Raw genomic sequence first — 14495 nt, 5'->3', positions numbered from 1 at the left:
ATTGTTAGGTTGATAATTCCCACAATATATACATGTTTACTAAAGTTGCATGTAAAGAACAGCTTTAAAATCAGAATGAATAATCACCTTTGGGTCCATTGCTCAAGATGTTATGTACCAAACAACATAATACAGACCTGGGCTCAATCAACAGTCACTGTCACCTAACAGGGGCCCAGAACTGCACAATGTAGGAAAATGAAGCTGGGCTTGCCCTGACATAGTCACAGATCTAAGGCATTCCTTGGATGAGAAGGTTGGTTGTGCTACGTATTTGTCTTTAAATTCTATTTCACTTTGAATCATAGATAGAGTTGAAACAAAAGGGGATTCTAAGAACTAAGATCTAGTTATTTATTTTAGTAGACCAGGTCCTCATCAAATATTGATGAAGTCACTGATTGGTTGATTGGGGAGGGCTGGAATATGCCTTTGTAAGTCACGAAGTATATATCCTAAATAAATGCTTGTACTTTTGTTCAAAAAGGCGGATGTTAGGTTGTTCATTACCGTATTATTTGTAATAGAAGAAAATTGGAATCAACTAAAATCACCATAAATAGATGGATGGATAAAAAAACAGAATTCATGCAATGGAATATTTCAGGCAAAATTAATGAATTAAATGTACATGTATTAACAGGAATAAGTCTTGACAAGATCATGTTGAGTGAAACAAGCAAGTTCAAGAACAAATGTAATATTTATATAAATTATAAAACCTTAAAACAAAACTATCAAGTGTTTATGGATATACGTATATGGTAAAAATATGAACACATGGTTGGGAGGTGTATATATTATCTTCAGGATAATGATTACCTTTGGGGAGGGAGGCGAGAGAATGAAACTGCATAAAGGTTCATTTACATTTTAAATACTTTGTTTCTCGAAAACATAAGTGAAACAAATATGGCAAAGTGTTCTATGTTAAAGTGTGGTGATGGATACATTGATGTACACTATATTATTCTTTGTATTTTTAATAAATTTAAATATTTCATTATTATCTCTAAATTACAATAGAGAAAAATAAGCCATTAAAAGGAACAGTCTAGTTAGTTTTAAAAATTAAATCTTTACTCACAGACATTGGTTTAGCAATGTAGCACTGAGTGGACTAAAATATGTTATTGAGAGTTAAAGGGTTATTCAGGTCTCATTAGCAAATGTTCATATTCCTGGGAGGTCAGTGAGGCAGAAATAAATTGCTTTTGTAGATAAGATGGAGAAGAACGTCTCTCCTTTAAAAATAAATGTATATTTTTTCCTAATTGCAAAAGGTACTTGAAAATGCCAAATAAGAGGGGTAATCCAAATACTCGTATACTCCTGCCTATTATAAATAAAATCCATAAATATAATTTTTATACACACCCACATGCCTACCTGCATGATTTAAAGACACATCTCTGTGCCTACTGGTTTACACTTAGTATTACATGAGGAATGATTTTTTTTTCCTGTTATTTAATTTACTTTGGCAGAAGATTTTTAGTAGCTGTGTGGAATTTCTTCATATATATATGCTATAACTTACTTAACAAATTCCTTACTGTTGGATATGTAAGTGGCTTCTAGACTTAAAAAAAAAGAAGAAATAGAGAATGATTTCCTGGTTCACTAGAAATAATATGACCTAGAATATTTTCTGAGCCCAGCATTATTCTCATTGAACCCCAACATGTAAACACCCATACTTGATATTTTTTTTAACATAAGGAATTATTTCAGATGACTGACTAAATTTCCCAGGTATTTTCTTATGTCCAGGAGACAAAACTATTATAACATCCTGGTCAACTATGAGCATGTCTGGGAGTGGACATGCCTAGGCTATGAATACCTATATCCCCACAACGATTTTTACTTGCCTACTTTGGAGGTGGGGGAAAGAGATGTCACACTAAAAGTGTTCAAAATAAAATTCTTAGTGAGTGACTACATTGTTTAAATATTCTTAAATGGGAATTATTTCCAAAATATTAATACAGGTGATCACTGAATATGTTCTTTGAATCCTCACAACAACCTTCTAATATATTACATTCACATTCATGCTGAATGTTAGCAGAAACTGCTTTATGATTCCTTTAGGATAATCACAAAATGCCAAAAATGATCTTCTGAAGTACACACATCCATGTTCCTATATCCATGACATTATGACACTAGATTAGGCAAGAGATGATGAGTGCAATGTACAACGGAGAACACAAACAAGTAAGGGTAAATACCATTAAGCAACTGAGCTTAGTGAAATTCAGGCAGTATGGAGGTCATGATTTGATCCATTGTCAATGTCAGTGTCACAGTTCCTTCTTTCAAATTCAATTAATATTGATGAGGTTATAAACACATGGCTTCCTCCCTTGAAATTATTTCTCCATGCAAACACACCTCTCAATAGCCTAGCAACTCATCTGCCTTCTGCTTTCAAGGCTAGATGTCTCACACATTCCCTTAGATAAAAGGAATGATTCAGATTCATTTTCCACATATCCTTGTGAAGGAATAAAATCTAATTTTCCACCCAAGGTCAGTGCAAACAACAATGTCCAACAATCAAAGTCTTTTCTAAGTTATGCTGAGACCAAGTCCTGCTTGACTGAAGTGGGTCTGTGTGTTTGGGTTTCTGCTGAATTACAAGTTACTCATGGGTAGAAGCCCATGTGTCATATAAAAGCTAGGCCTGGTATTTCTTGGGTTACTACAGTCTGCATAAACAATGAGGAAGATATTGCAATGTTCCAAGTAAAAGGTAGTTAAGGTCTCAACTTGTGATGAATTGATAGATTAAAAATGAGAAAAGAGAAGACTTGATTAATTGATAATTGATGTAGTGGTGGAGGTGGTACTAAGAGCCATAGGAGAGAAAAGGGCGATCTGGGAGACTGGGTATGTGATGACGCTAATAACTGATTAAGAAATATAGGAGGAAGTGTAGTGTGTCTATCAGGGATAGATGAGTGAAGAGTGACAAGAAACAATCATTTTATGCAAATTAGTTTTGAGGTATTTTTGAGGTATGCCTGGATTGGCCTATTTCTGGTCTAAAACTCAGGGGGACCACGAAGGCTGGAAATATGCACTTGATCGTCATTAAGATAAGGTGTTACTTAAAAACTATTAAATGTCAAAGTTATTGTCCAGGGCGAGTTCATAGACTAAGTAGAGCAGAGAGCTGAAAGAAAACCCCCCCCCAAATCCTGTGTTTAAAGAGAAGGCATCCATGAAAGAGACTGATGGTGAGAGCTGGGAGCAGAACATGGAGAAAGTTGTGACTTGACATAAATGAAGTGGAGATTTTCAAAAATATGCTATGGTCAATAGCGGCAAACAGTATAGTTTCCTCCTAAAAAAAGGCTTGGAAACTATCCATTGGGTTTGGCAATATGGAGACAGGAGGGCTTTCCAAGGGTAGTTTGAGTGAAGTTCTGAGCAAAAGCCAGTTTGTATGGGGGTTGGACTGAATTGTAAATGGCAAGTGAGAAAAGGAGGACAATGAGTATGGAAACCTTTAAAAACCTTTCCTGGACTCCCCGCTTTTGAGAACATGGGGCTAGAGGGTTAAAACAAGGCTGTTTGTTTTCTTCTTCTTTTTGACTATGAAACATTTATGTGTGCTATGGACTACAGAGAAACAACTAGCAGAGAGAAAGGCACCGAAAGTGCAGGAGACAGGGAGGTAACAGATGGGAATGACAGATCAAAAGAGGTCTTTACCCAGGCTAGGCTGCACCAGTGGAATACACTGATTGCTATTGTTTTTCTTTTCACTGCCTTACCATGACTTGCTTTATTCACATGCTGTTCATTATCTACTCACATACTCTGGCAGGGTCTGCAACATGACCCATCCATTTATGAGCCTTGTTCTTCCAAGTTCTCCGGCAAAATCACGGAAGAAGGAAAATGGAATGGACCTGGTGATTAGTGAGTGAAAGCAGAATCTAACCAGAAAGTTTTCTCCATTTGGTTGCATACTTCTTTCGTAATTGCTTAATCACCAATAAAATGGCCTCATGATTTGTTTTTCCTCATCCAAAAGACAAGCTCAGTTATCAAACAACACAGCCATGAGATTTTCATGATAAGGTGGAAATTTCTGCAAAATCCAAGTTAATGAGCACATATCAGGTAATTCCCTGACTGCCTGACTTGCATTAGGGTAGATTTTAAACCACTGCATCACACACACATATGTAAAGACTACGCAAAAATATACTACTGTTTTGGTCCTTAGGTGATGCAGGATGTACTGATACAACAATAACAAGCCATACACACATTTTGATGAGTCTAAAGGCAGAATGCAAACTTCCAGTTTTTAATTACTAGTAAAATGCACAGTAGACACGCTTTCTCCATTCCTGACTCCCAGCCCACCCCTCAGTCTCAGTCCTCTACCCCATGTGTAACCTAGAGGACAGAGTAAGGGTTAGAAACGTGGTGAAGGTGTTCTACAATGCTTATTATGTGGAAGTTCCACAAGCTGAAAATTTTAAAGCTTTGTCCTTTTAATTTCATGAATGTACATAAAATTTAAAATAGTCATGAAGTAAAAATAGCCCTGTTAACAATGACATGCGGCTTACTTAGATTCCTTTGTTCTATCTTCTCCTAGTTCCTAATAATCTCATGTTCTATAAATGACAATTTCCTGCATCTCTTTTCCCATATTTCCCTTCTGAGTTTCATAGCGACATGTCGATTCTTTATCCACTACGCTCAGCCCAAAGCCAACTATCACTATCTTCCAACAGCAGTTCTAGAAGCCTTTTCTGAAGTAATCAGTCAGTGTATCGACCAACAAGTATTGTTCAGCACCAGGCAGTATTATCCTGATGGGTAGGAATATAAGGTTTCCAGAGCCAACAGCCATTGGCAGGTATACCTCATTTTTTTTCTGGTGCTTGTCTGTTCACAGAGCAAGAGTCTATACAGAGAGTCTTAAAGCCGAGAGATATCACAGAGTCAGATATGGGCAAGAAAGGTACCTGTAAGCATCAGAATAGCCTGGAAGCCCAATGGTGTTTAATAAGTTGTTACATTAGAAACTTGGAAAATCTGATGTATTAATATCATCTATTTGAATGACTTGTAACAGAAAAATAGTTAGAATTCATAGAAACTCCAAGATACTGTATAAAATTTCCTCAAGTGTTCGAAGAAACTGTTAGTGTCACAAATACATAGGGAGCCCTGGAATGAATTCCCCCTTGTTGTTCCTCGCAAATGAAGATCACTTGTTCTGGCAACTATGATTAACAAACATATTGCAGAGTACAGCATGTTTTGGCATTTCTTGGTATAATCTCAAGAATTCTGCCCTCTGCTTAAAATCTAAAAGAGAAAAAAGATAAATGCAAAGACAAAAATTATGATGCAGGAGAAGAAACGTAATATTAGCTAAGCAAACAAACAACAAAGCAACCCATCTATGGCTCTTTTGATTCAAAGAAGTGAGTAAAGGACACATTTCCATTCATAGAGTGGCAGTCCCTACCTATGCATATTCAAATAAAATTTAAATATTCAGTTCTTGTTGTATTCAGCCCCTTTATTTCTGTAGACTTTTCCTTCTTAATGGTGGCGCAGATGGACTCACAATTGGAGAGCACGTAAAAAGATTATATTTCGCAGGTGAACTAGGAAAGCTGACCTACCTTCCTCTAGGCTGGGTTGATTATTACCCTTGATCAAATAAAGGGCCACATGTTGCAGTTGCCCTTATGCCCTGGTTACCACAGTGAGAGAAAGAAAGGAAAGAAAGAGAGAAATAGAAAGAAGACTTAAGACAAGAAAGATATTCTTATATAAATTTGCATATCTTCTGAATACAAACATGCTCTATGCATTAAAATACTTCATTTTTTGAAAAGAATATTTACCTGGGATGAAAATGGCTCACAATTAATCATTTACTCTTGCTATAATGGAAACAATAATTTCTTGCAACAAATTCAAACCTTTAAAATCAGAAATGTCGTGTGATACATACATAGAAAAAACTCTGACGGCCTGGTTAGAAGCGAAGAATAAAAGGACAAGGGGTGAAAAGAAGAGATATGAAAACAGAGAACAATCACCTGCAGGATACAGATATTCAGGGATTCATACAACCACCTCTGCACTCTGCCCATACAATGATGAGAAAATTCATGGTTTTCTCCAACTTCTTTGAGCTTTTGGAAATGCTACCATTTAAGAAGGATTAGATACTAACGGAACAAGACTATACTTTCAGGGATCATTTCTATAGTTCGTTATTAGATACTAACTGAACAAGATCTTTTTGTTTTCTACTCAAGCTTACCTTTGGTAGATATTTGGATTTACATTAGATATTTCTGAAAACAAACACTACAAAATTAATTTTTCCCCCAAAATGAGTTTTAAAACCTAGTGCTCTTCTAAAACACATGGGAGCATGGAAACATTTCTATGTGGTGGAGGGTGGGGAAGCAGATTACAAATTATTATACATGACATAACAGTTTTGTTGACAACTTATATTTTTATGATATACATATAAATAAAAAATGTTGGGGAGGAGATTAGGCCTTGAATTCTTGATGGTGATTTTCCAGGATGGGGAAAATTACAGAGGACTCTCTGTTTAATGATTTCATGTAATAATTAAATTTTGTTACTATGGTAATTAGAAACAATATGAAACATCTTGTATTATAATGTACACATTATTAAGATTTAGGAATTGGTGATTAAAGTGTTGAATATTGTCTAGTGACCAAGGGCTAGTGTGTGTTTTCTTGAGAATTCTTCTACTGAGCAGACCCTGTTTAAATGTGATGAACCAGATTTGTTGACAGAAAAATCCTGAATACTTGCCTTGTTTTTAAGGAACCCCTTTACATTATCCCATTTTATTGGTCCAAAATTAAGGAGAAATGACAGACATTCTATTGGCTGATCATACTGTTGTAATTGCCCAAGGTAAGATGAAAAACAAAATCCAGTAGACCATTTGTATTATACCCTGGCAACTAAAATAAAAATGGAAATGATAGCAGTTTAATTTAGACAAGAAAAAGTTTTTTAGAAAATATGTCCAGTGGAGGTAAATAAACAAACTTAGAATGTGAAAAGCTCTCGAACTGAATGACAAGAGGAGTGACTAGAGTGATGTGAGGAGGTGAGATGCCTCAAGCTGGGCCCTACAGTGACATCACACCGAGCATGAGATTTCACGTCTTCAAGATAAGTATATCTGTTTTCAATTTTTAAAGGGAAATGAAGCTGAGAAAGGGTTTCCATTTTATTCCTTAACTTGAAAAGATTAAAGACTAAGATTTTCAAGTCTAGCACAAAAGAAATGTGATTGGAACGCAACGCCATTTTATTTGACATTTCTAGGGCTGCTGAGACGGGGAGGAATTGACCTCTGTGCAGTGCACCGAGCTAAACAGGAAGGTAAAACTCACAGTCCATTCTTTAGACGACAACAAAGTCATTTGCCCAATTCTGATAGTACAATTTCAAATTATAAAGAAAAGGGCTTTGCACTTTAATGGCAACTTAAAGCCACATATATCTTGTAGTAAAGTGGACTTAGAACTAAATTGTTAAAATGGCATTTCGCCTTCCACAGGTATTGGCCAAAGTGAAATGGGGATAAGTAAAGGTCAGTATGGGTTTTAAAGATTTGTATCATGTGCCTATGAGTTAACTGTCAGTCATCTGATTCTGTTATTGTTGCTCACTTTCAACAGCTACAGGTGGACGTGTTCTGGGAAAAGTGGGGAGCATATTTAGCTGCTCAAGTTCATCATCAGCCTTTCTAGCTACTCCTTGAAAATGAATCTATTGATTTTATGGCATATACAAGTGTTACTCAGTTGTTCCTGTTAAATTTGGTCTTTTTGAGGGAGATTTTGTAATTCTGATAAATGGATGCCTTCCATTCCACGGTCGGCTCATTTCTGGGACTCCTTGGAACAAGCATGTCCCAGGATAAAGAGATAGCTTTTCGAGTATCCGTGGCTCAGAGATAGCGTTCTTCAGCATGGTATTGTCTGTAATCTGCTGTCTCCATGAAGAGCACCTGAAACTGGCTTTGTCAAACAGTCGGATTGAGATCAAAGCTGAGGTCTTTGTGACTGGTTGACTGGCAAGATGAGCACAGCCACAGGGGAACAATCGGGTGGCTGATGCACAGCTGATGGGTTCCCGTGCTTTCTCTCTCGTCTGGTTTACCTCATTTTATCTACGCTGATAAGAACCAGAGAAGTATGTGAACTGGACAGAGGCCAATGATAGCATATTATTAACATATTCACATAAAAATCTAACTCCCAAGCAGTATCAGTTTGATCTTTTACCTGTGATTTGTGTTGGTGACAAAGTTTCCCCTCCAGGGAGATTTTAAAGCTTTCCATCCTACCTCTCCTCACCTCCCATGTTCAAAGAGGAGTTTGTCCACAGCTCAAGGAGGCACCATTGACCTGTTGCTAAGCTATTGTACGAGGCCAGACACTGGCTTATACAAGCACCTATTTCTTAACCAAGAGGAATTTCCTATCCCATGAGGATTGTAAACCAGATGAAGTTTTAAGGAAGATGGAAATGTTCCTATAATCTTCAGGGTTCTAGATACTATTGCTTTCTGAACTGATTATAGAATGTGAAATAGAATTTTTTTATTATGCAGAATAAAAGAAATTTTTGTCCAAGCAGTTAGAAATCCTTGTAGTTGTCAAAATAGTTCCATTTTTAAAAAAGTTGTTTTCCTCATTTCCCTTTCAAGCTATATACTTTTACATGTTTTCATAGATATTCTATAAGTTTTCTACCAGTTAGAACATTTACATATCGTAATGTGCCCTGGGATTACGAGTTTACATAACACTTTTTATAAGTACCAGATTTTTTGAAATTATTATAAATGCTTATTATGAGTTCATCATAACAAATCAAAACTAAAATTATACATATCATGTTTTTCTTAACATAAATAGCAAAAGATTTTATAAAGATTTTGCTTGTCTTTTCCTATAATTTTTAATCAAAGCCACAATGAAAACATACATGGCTTCAAGGACCAATTATATCATTGATGGAACTCAACTGAATGCACACTCCTTAAGTAATTTTTATGTGCCTAGCACAGTGTGCTGCTAAAGGTAAGTTACTCATTATCTTTCATTTTGGGCAAAAAGGATAATTTATATATTGGTTACCTGGCATCAACATGGTTTTTGCAACAGCTCCTGTTAATAATATGGTAACAATAATGTCATAGAAAAAAATAATCCTTGAATTTGGCAGAGGATGAGTTAAACTTGTAAGAGAAACTGGTGCTTTTCATTATTTCTGAACGTTCATAATGTCGGTGACAACTCTCTTATTTTGAATCCCAGGGTTCGATAGGCAGTCATCACATAATTATGGTGCTCTGGTAATAAAAATGAATCTAAGTGTCTGCTATGTGCCAGGACTGTGCTAAGGGGGTTATATGCATTACCTTTTGTAAACCATCCCTAGGAGATAAGTGCTATTATTAGCTTCACTTCACTATTATTATCTCCATTTTAAACTGTGTACTGGTGATGTTAGGTGGGTTCCTCAAAGCTATACATTGAGTAAGCAGCGGAGTAAAGAGTTCAAGTCAGACACCATCTGGTTAAAGCTTGTATTCTGGCATATTATGGTTCTGTTTGGGATTGACACTGTGCCCTGCTCCTGCCCACCCTCTCTTCTCTTTATCCCCCCTACACCCCCGTCCCATGCTCTAGTCAGCTGTTGATGTTTGGCCTCCAGCTGTTTAGGAGGAATCTCTGAATTGAGCTTCAAAAGCCTCTAAATTATTTGCTAAATATTTTCAATTAATAATGAGTTTTATGATAGTTGGCAATTATTTTCCTGCTTTGTTTCTCTGCCCAAATGAGCATATAAAATAGATGTTAAAGAGAACTTTGAAATTGCTTTACAAATGTATTTTAAACTATATATCCAGTTATTTTTATTCATAAACTACATTGAAACTTAAAGGTGAAATGCCTCAAGAATTTGTTCTCAAGTGGATGAATTGATTGAGATAGAAAGATGATTTTTTTTATGCTTCCTATATGCTAGGCACTGTAACACATTATCTCATAAAAACCAAACAACAGTCCTGTGACAGAAGTACTTTCATTTCAATATTTTATAGATGAAAGAATCTTGTTTTAGGGAGGTTAATCAACTTCCCAAAGTCGGTGATTAAAAGTGACAGGGCCATGACCTGGGCCCTGGTCTGACACCAAAGTTCGTATTTTTAAACTCTTTTTGCCACATCTCCCAAATACAAAAGGTGAGATTTATGGTATTTCAGACATTACTTATGTCCACGATATGGAGGTGGAGAATGAGATTGATTTCATGCCCTTTAAAAAGGTTTAACAGAGGTGCAAATTAGGCCATTTTTCTGCCTCTTCTTCCTGGGAACATAAAAGCAGGGCCTACAGGTTCTGCAGTGCTCCAGAGCTAATACCTTTCATAAGAGACTTATTTTAAAAATATTTCCCCTTCTCTGAACGTTCTGCTTGTGTTCATGGGCCTTCTCTACTCCTTGTAATAAGCACCACACTACCCATGGCAAGTGCACATGCTAAGTCCTGACAATGACATGGCAAGTTGGCAAGAAAATTTGCCGATCCTATGCAACATGGAGGAACCTGTCTTTAATATCAGCCTATTCATCCTCTAATACATTATTATTATAATTTAACTCTGTTATTGTAATAATAACACTGCATACACAAGAAGAAACAATACACCTTTGAAAAAGAGCAGCAGGTAAGAAGATACTCTCGTCTACATTTATTTTGAATTCTGTGACAGGCTTCTTTTTCCATCATTCAAAGGGAATTTCCCCCTTTTTTCCTACTGATTATGTTAGCAAATCAAGGCCCTAAAATCAGGACTCTGAAAGTAAAAAAAAAAAAAAAAAAAAATCCACTGTAGATTTTTTCTTTACCTTGAAAGGAAAAAGAGTTTACCCTCTCACCACAACAGATGGTTTTAAATGCAGTGATTACAAAATTCTGAGGGTAAAATGGTTTAATTACAAAGTCAATACTGCCTCCAACCTGGGCTGAGTCTTTAGCGTAAAAACAACAGACGGAGCAGTGCAAACGCTAAGACAATGTTTAACCAGAACTTTGCATAGCTACTGCAGTAGGGTTTTCCATGGGGCTTTAGTAAACGACAGAGCACATGACTCTGCGTTAAATTCATTGAATATTCTCAGAGGACGAAGAGTTATATACCTGTGTATTCCTTTCACTATGCAATATTTATACATACATACAAAGAAGACTAATGAACCCAGTATTATGAGATCGGGTTCAATTTCAGCAAAAAAAGAGCAATTAAGGAAAGTTAAGGAGACACAAAGAAGTTTGTCACAGGAATGAGTTTGCAGTTCATTAAAAAAAGAACAACATTCTGAAATTATACATTACTAAGTCATGTTTCCAAACAAGAAATGGTCAGTTTTGGCTTAAAACTCAAAGAAAAAGCAAGGACATACTAAGAAATGACACAATCACTAGACATTTGTAAAGTTGTTATTCTTGTCGTTTTTTTAATCACATAAGAAGGCAAAATTTAAGTTGACTTTCTTTGTAAAAATTATCATCTTTTTGCCAAAACAGGAAGGGTTGGAGGAAAAAAAATATTCCTGGATTAAATCCTGATTCTAATTAAAGGTATGATACTGAAAAATAAAATGAAAGTATCTAGTGAAAGCTTTCCTGTATGCCTAGCAATACACTCATAAAACAAACAACTCAATTAGTAAAATTCTTTTCATTTTATCCATTAAATGGAATTAGAACCATCCATGAAACCTGATGCAAAAGAAAATGATATGCATGTTCCTTATCCTGGTGTACTCTTGCCTCGTATCCTCTAAACGTTTAATGTAGGCAATTACAAGATAGTTAGGGTCACTGAGCTAAGCAGGTGTGGGAGGATCTAAATAGTTAAGTAAAGTAAACATTTCTGATGGTCTTATCTCTGCACCTTCTGATGTTAATAAATGTCACCAGGATAACCTGAAACAACTCTTCTAGCAACTCTCTGTAGGGAATTAAAATCAGAAGCATTTCTAATCTGTTTAGGTTTCTCTGGAAGGAAAAATGCCTCATTCCAGCAGGAAGTGCCTGGGATTACATTCAACATTTGGAAAGGTTGGTGTTGAGGTTAAAATGTGGAGACGAGGAAAAGCAAAGGGAAATAAATACTACGTTCCAAAAATACATATGGTAAAAAGGTGCAATTTTTAAAGCATTGCATTTTAAGGCAAAGCAAGTAATCTCTGAATAATTACTACATGAATTTCACTTTTGGAGAAGTATTAACATTTAATTGCCCAAATTCATAGTAACAAGACTTACATCTAATTGCTTACCTAATTTCATTCTCTGCCACACGTTTTCTAAAAAGCCCTGAAGCAAAAGGTAAACATTTTACTCTTCTAAAAGTCATAATAGCATTAAGAAATTCTTGTATTCTTTAGTGATAAGTTCTTGAAAATCATACATATGAAATTTATTCTTCCACTTCCCCTTTGATAGGCAACCATTCTCATGTATTTAACATATAGCTTTAAAAAACCCTTTGTACTGCAATATCATAGAAATATAGACAATTTCACTTATCCTGAGAGTACAACTTGGTGCAATCAGTCTCAAGATTAAGAAGTAGACGTTGCTAGCTCTCTCTGAGCCTTTCTTGTACCCTCCTCTGGTCACTGTGAGCTCAGGGGAACCACTAGCCTGACTTTTAGCAGAAGAGATTAATTTTGCTGATTTTGTACTTTAAATAGACAGAACCATATCATTTGCACTGTTATGTGTCTGACTTCTTTAGTTCAATATTGTGTTTTTAAGCTTCATCTATGTTTTTGTGTACAACTGAAGATAGTTCATTCTTACGGCTGTATAATATCCTATTTTATGCCTCTACCACTGCTCATTTTCATTCTTGTTTTTGATGGGCCTTTGGGTAGATTCCAGTTTGGTTCTTGCTAATAGGGTTGCTAAGAATCTTCTGGTTCATCTTCTGGTGAACAATGTCCATATTTCTATCAGGCCTATGCCTAGGAGTGGAACTGTAAGTCACAATATACATATGTACTTTTAGTCAATATGGTTAAAGCTGTATCACAAAGTATTTGTGCTGAGCCCTTTCCTTCTATGTTCTTGAACAGAGTGAATTGTTGTTTTGCCTGTATGCATTTTTATTCATTAAAAATGATTTTATGTTATACATCTCATTGTATTTCCTACTTTTATCCCACCCAGGATTATGGATTTAAGATTCATGCGTGCTGCTATGTGAACACCTAGTCTGTTACTTCTAACTGCACATTACCATGTGAAGGATAGTCACATTTTTATAACAACAGGGGGAAAGTTTCATTCAGATAACAAAATACTATAGGCCCACTTAAAACCAACATTTTAAAGACTATATGATTCTGTGGGGAATAGTCACAAAGATTGATACTTTGGGAAAAGAAGGATATAAAACTTTATAAAGTCGGATCCAAATTTTACTTTTAAATATATATACCTGAAAGGAAATATACCAGATATAATGTTTCCTATGGTAAGGGATTTAAGGTGTTTTCTAGTTTCTTTGTATTTTTCTATATTGTCCAAAGATATTACAATCAGGAGAAGGTAAGTTAAAAAAATTATATATATATATATAATTTAATATATATGTATAATGCCAAAAAATGTATACAAGTGGATACTTTAGTCAACGTTGCTCAAGCAGTAGTTTGCCGTAATCAAAAGTATCTGATGGCAACCACTTTGAGCACCTTTTGTAATTGCAAAAGTCAAACGTGATTTGTATTCATCTTTTGTTATCGGTATATATTATTACAATTTTAATACAGTTTTCCTTTCTTAAAATGTATATACATTTTTTGGCCATATATATATATATATATAGCACCATATATATGTATATACATATATGTACATATGTATACACATACATGTATATACATATATGTAAAACCTATGAGTATCGTTTTACGTGAAGTGTTAGAAAACACTATTACTTTCCTATGTCTCGACCACTTGTTTTCACATCACTGTTTTCATAATCATTATTTATAGTTTGTGCTAAGTCATTGTCATCTTCTTGAATGCTACCTTGTTTAAATATCTTTGTCTTTCCTCTCTGAGTTTCTCCTATTCTGCATCTTCCTTCATTAGAAAGGCCAACTAGAAGTCAGCACACTCCTCTCTTCTCAAGGAAGCAGCCTTCTCCCTTCCAAAGCTAACACTTGATATTTTTCATATTGTGCAGTATTATGGAAAATCTACATCCTGTAGTTCTAAGATGTCTTTTCTCTTTTCATGTTCATTTCTTAATTAACATTAGATAATAATCATTATTATCTAACTCACACTGAGAATATTTTAAGTTATAATTATTAATGTTACTGAATAAAGATAGGGTCTCAC

General features: G+C 35.4%; 1 pseudogene; it reads left to right on the top strand.

Annotated features, from left to right (window-relative positions):
- Window positions 1–6234: 6234 nt before the first annotated feature.
- On the top strand, window positions 6235–6326 carry LOC141572016 (small nucleolar RNA U3; annotated as a pseudogene).
- The last annotated feature ends 8169 nt before the right edge of the window (window positions 6327–14495 follow it).

The sequence above is a fragment of the Rhinolophus sinicus genome, chromosome 2, assembly GCF_057876585.1.
Source record: "Rhinolophus sinicus isolate RSI-liver-muscle chromosome 2, RSI-T2T, whole genome shotgun sequence".
Classification (NCBI taxonomy): Eukaryota; Metazoa; Chordata; class Mammalia; order Chiroptera; family Rhinolophidae; genus Rhinolophus; species Rhinolophus sinicus.
The sequence above is the reverse complement of the archived record's forward strand: the minus strand, read 5'-3'. Positions and strand labels throughout refer to the sequence as shown.